Source organism: Aricia agestis, chromosome 16 (assembly GCF_905147365.1).
Source record: "Aricia agestis chromosome 16, ilAriAges1.1, whole genome shotgun sequence".
NCBI lineage: Eukaryota > Metazoa > Arthropoda > Insecta > Lepidoptera > Lycaenidae > Aricia > Aricia agestis.
The window spans coordinates 5622425-5628033 of record NC_056421.1 but is presented as its reverse complement, the minus strand read 5'-3'; the positions used below and the strand labels follow the sequence as shown (position 1 = coordinate 5628033).

At 33.1% G+C, this 5609-nt stretch overlaps 1 non-coding gene across 1 annotated transcript; it reads right to left on the bottom strand.

Moving 5' to 3' along the window:
- Positions 1-4152: 4152 nt before the first annotated feature.
- On the bottom strand, positions 4153-4225 carry Trnak-uuu. Its single transcript has one exon. It is a non-coding gene; the product is annotated as a tRNA-Lys (tRNA).
- Positions 4226-5609: the final 1384 nt, after the last annotated feature.

Genomic DNA, 5609 nt, shown 5'->3' with positions numbered 1-5609 from the left:
AAAACATAGGGACATCGTATTAGTGGCCGTAGATATTCAGGAAAAAAATTATAACTCTACTAGCATTATCCAGGGAGGAAACAGGGGACAACGTTTGTATGGAAAAAAGGGCGGTGTGGACTCCTCTTAAGCTCTACTGAATACTATAAAATATGTAATTAAGAAAAGCTTTCGACTCCCGACTCCCGATTTTATTGAGATAACAAAGTAAGAGTCTATAAGTTATAAGCTTTGTTACTTTAACGGGATTAACACTAGCCTATGCTATGTGCTAACCTAGTACCTACATCCCTGTCACCTATGCTGAAATCGGCATAGGTGATATAATGGTTGACTTAAATTTATACTATTTACTGCTTTACCAACAATATTTAAGTATTTAGTATCCACTTGGTGTGGCTATCAAGCAGTAGGTATATGACGTACCCGCTTCTTTTTATAAGAGAACTAGCTGTTTGACCGAGCTTTGCTCGGTATTCGATAAAACGCGAATAAAATGTCATTTTCTAAAAATTATTCCTAGCTAGATCGATTTGTCGCCCCCGAAACCCCCTATATACTAAATTTCATGAAAATCGTTGGAGCCGATTCCGAGATTCCAATTATATAAATTGGATACTTGTATATATACAAGAATTGCCCGTTTAAAGATATAAGATTTTCTAGTCGCACTATTTCGTTTTTATAAATTACAAGTAAGTAACAATATTCGTGTTTCGTCCCAAGGTTTTTTGGCCCAGTTTTTGGTTATATTCCTATACTAATAATTATAGAAGTAATTATGTATTTTGCAATTCTTATCACAATTAATTATGAACTGCATCCACCTGGTAGTACATTCCAATTACCATGGTATTGTTATTGCTCAAAACACAAAAGAATACCAAATTCCTTCGATCCAAATTCCTAATATTATTATTATCGTGTTACAATATTCTAATAACGATTTTATTGACGCCAAAATAATTTTAATTTCGTCCATTATTATGATAATTTGCAATAAAATTTCATTATAATAAGTATACTTACTGCATAAATTGTTACTGGGTATGCACAATACTTTATAATGTGTGTATGTCCTAAAATTAAGTTATGGAACAAAATTAATCGATTTATTTAGGTATGCGGTATGCCATTTGCGATAAAACATCTGGCCCTCTAGCCAACACAACACGTTTTCTTTATCGCTTCTTTATAGAATCGCCGATCAAAATGTATGAAATTGACATAATATGAGTCGAATCATGAATGTCGATTTTATTTTAGCGGACGCAATTATGTCAATCTTATACATTTTGATCGGCGATTCTATATAAAAGATAAGATTAAGCGTTAAAGAAAATGTTTTGGCTAAAGGGATTGAAGTTTACGTAATCGTAACTCGTAAATCGTACCTAAGAGGATTTAAACATTTGTGATTGCAAACTTGCATATTACACTTCTTTGCGATATATTTTAGGAAAACTTGGTATAGTAGCTCTTTGAGTAGAGGTTGGATTAGTACATAGGCTAGTTTTAATCACGTAAAAGTATCAAAGAATACCTTTAATCATAAAAAAATAATATTAGGTCCTTCTGAGCTCCAACCTACCTTAGTTATCGGTATAAAGTCGGGATTCGAAAAACCCTATCTGGCAACAAATAAAAATTACTAAGCATATATTTAATAAAATCCAACCAATCTCTTCATATAAATGCATTAGAAAACAGAAAAATAACTACATAATAATATTATATCCACTGTCCAATATTACTTATTCTAACTTCGTACTCGTTGCCTAAAATCCAGGCAAATCTTCAGAGATTATGACAGCTTAATATAAACCAAGCGTCTTAAGAGGATACACCAGCAGGGGCTAGAGAAATGACAAAAAAGTACGTGTAATCACACGTAAAAATCAACTATTCGTTGTCCCCTGATTCCTTCTCCAAAACTTAACCGATTTAAGTACTTTTTCATTAAAGATTAAAGAAAGGCCTGAGCTGTGTTCTTATGTTTTAGTTTTTTTGTATAATCTAGCCAAATCTGTTTTCTGGATGTTTGAACACAGCGGAAAATCTGGCCATTTTTTTGGGTTTTTGAACGTTCATATCTTATTAATTAATAATTAAATTATGAATGAAAAAAAAAAGAAAACATAGTGGCCGTAGATATTCAAGAAAAAAATTATAACTCTACTAGCATTTTCCAGGGAGGAAACAGGGGACAACGTTTGTATGGAAAAAAGAGCGGTGTGGTCTCCTCTTAAATAATTATGGACGCTACACAGGCAAACGCAAAATCATCGCAAATAACATGTGGAAAATATCAAAATATACAGAGTGTAACAAAACTAAGTGATAATACCTTAGGGTGTGTATGAGTCCCGTGTATAGAGTTCAATGTAAAAGTAGCAGTGCTGAAGGAGCATTCTTTTCACTTTTGTATGGGAAAACTCGTGACGCTGGGGCCTGGGGCACTTGCCAATAGAAATCACAAAAAAATTTGGTCTTTCAGCTCGACTACTTTCACAGTTAATACTCAACAAGGAACACATACACACGCTTAAGTATTATCACTTAGTTTTGTTACATTCTGTATAGGCATTGAGTAATAGCACTATAATCATTTGGTATCGACGATAGTGTAATTTGTTAGCGTTTACGGTTTAGCCAAACATTAATTATTGCGAAGCCAAATAAACATCTATTAGAATTAAACGAAGATTAAAGAAAGTGTAGAGATATGGAGATAAAACGTGTAAATAGAGAGGCGTTTCACGAAGTTTTTGTAACTTTGAGGTTTAAGTTTTTTGTAAATACGTAATCACTAGTATGGGTTTTGGGTACATACTTATTTATACTGCAGTGAAATTAATATTATAAATGTTAACTATAGCAGGCCCAAAAAACATATTAGTATGTTATACATAAAATTGTTGTCTACACAGTACGTACACATCTTAATAGAAAACTTTTGTGGTAAGATGTCAGAAACTGGATTCTAACAGACTGACAGAATGTGAATGTGAACTACTTAAGTACTGTTGAACCTACTAGAATATTCTAAGGGCCCGGTTCACCACTTCCTGATAAGTACCGAATACGCTATCCACCACTTAACTTGACAGATGAAGTATGGAGAATCTGCCAAAAAAGTTGTGAATTCTATTCTATTCGCCACATTTAGTCTAAGCGATAAGTTGAGAATGGCAAAATAATGGCGAATACGTGCGATAGCTCATTAGATTCTAGAAGTCTAGAAAAATATATCTATTATTTTATAATTCTAATTTAACGCTGAAAGTAAGCCTCCGCGCGGCATTTTTAGATTAGGCTTCAAATCCGAGCACGTCACACTGATTATTTTATATAAATTTCCTTCCAATCTTATTTATAATGGCTGGTTCGTCAAATGCAAGTTCTCATTATGTGAAAGCTGATACGAGAAGCTTACCAAAAGTTCGAAACGTAATGTTGGTCGAATTTATTGCTAATTTAACGCCATTGAAGGTCAAACAAAGGTTAAACATATTTGTTCAAAAATATAAGTAACTAATGGGTATTTTTTTCGTTTATATATAGAAAAAATATCACTGACCTTATTCCTCGAAATGTTTTTGTAATGAGCAAAATTAAAAAAAAAAATGGACAATCCCCATTTGTTGAAAAAGTAACTTGAAGTTAAATTTCCAACGGGAGCAAATTCTTTGAAGTGTTCGGAATACACCATAAGTTTTTGAAATTTTTAAATTTATACTTAATACCTTTAAAAAATAATCAGTGTGACGTGCTCGGTTTTGAAGCCGCGCGCGCTACCTAAAATGCGGAGGCTTACTTTATAAATAATAGAGATAGAATTCCGGGAGCTGGGAGTTTTCTTATGGAAATTTCCTTTAAGAATCTTTTTATAAACTTCTTCGGAAATTTTAACAAAAAACGTAATACCTTTTTTTTGGCAACCTAATTTGCTTATAACTTTTGCAATTTTTTGTGTGCTAAATACACGCTTCCGATACATTTTTCTAGACGTCTTTCCGAATCTAATGAGCTATCGCACGTATTTTTATGACCCTTATCTCTATATTTCGCCATTCTCAACTTATCGCTTAATAATAATATAAAGAAATTAAAGATACATTAATTTACTGCGGGTAGTTATAAAATAACAGTCGCCCGAACAGGGACTTGAACCCTGGACCCTTGGATTAAAAGTCCAATGCTCTACCGACTGAGCTATCCGGGCTATAGATATAACTCTACAAATATAGAGTCGCGATCACTATGAAAGATAAGCGACGTTTATTCCCAATCCCATGTAAAAAGCTAACGACCGCTATAATTAGAGACATTTAATTATAACTGCGGGGCTAAAATTGTCGCTTTGAAGAGTCATATTATGAATCATAATATTATGATCCATTTTTTAAAAATCGCAAAATGGTCACTCTGCTTGCAATTCATGTTTAGTACCAACTCGTACTTAATTCAAATATATGTGACCATTTTAGCCCCGATGAACTATAAATTATTAAGATTGAAAAGAAATGTAGGGAGCTTATTTAAAATTTTCATTAAAAAGGGTAATGACTAATCAGTAAATATCTCTGAGCGCAGCCGATAGAGTATGAGTTATGTTTTAGGTACCTAATAAGTATAGGTCTACCAGAATCTGATGACAAAAAGTGAGAAAATAAATTGACTCTAGCAATACCGGGGTAATGGAAATAAAACATTTCGATCCTGCTTTTTCCTTATTAGCGGCTTATTCTGCGTGTGAAACTGGAAACATGCAAATATAAAAAATTATCCAATGATCAAGGATATTTTTTGAAACTATGCCATTTTGCCATCAGATCCTGGTCTGTGGCCTATATTTATTATATTTGTGTCATGCATTTTTTGTTGCTTTTGACATGAATCAAGATCTCTATTTGTAATTTAACAATATTCTATCACAAATCACAATTCACAACTCATAAGTTTGACACAAGTAATTTAACAAAAAAATTTAATTATAAGTACTTAATATTTTAAAATTTTATGATATTAAATAATTATTACAATAGCTCATACCTAATTGTCACACTAACATTATGATTATTGAGTAAATTCTTTTATAATAATAATATGTTAATATAAGTATATACCTACTCCACTCGGGCTAACTTGTCGCTAGCGGTCGTTGACTCCCTGTCAAAAACTTGTAATTTTTCATATAAAACCACGATTGACAATATCTGACACTTCATTGTCAATCGCGGTTTATATCTAACTATTAGGAAGTAAGGTGATACGGAAAAACCACTCGATTCGAATCGAACGAAAAAAGCTCCAAAGTCATTAAACGCAGATTAATCACTGTAATTTATGAAGATCATTAACGAACGGGTGCATCGAATGATCCGATTCAGGAAGATGAACGACTCGGATTGTTTTTATGACAATAAAATCGATTTTATGCTCGATCCTACTGCGATACGCGGCCTGTGTCAACAAACAGACGCATCCCTTGGCCACTTCCTAAATACTCTTGTTTATTGCTCCTACTGAATTTACTGTTGTAGGTGCTGTCAGAGAAATCATCGGCATTGGACCTACCTACGTCAATTAGCCAGGTTAGCTGACAT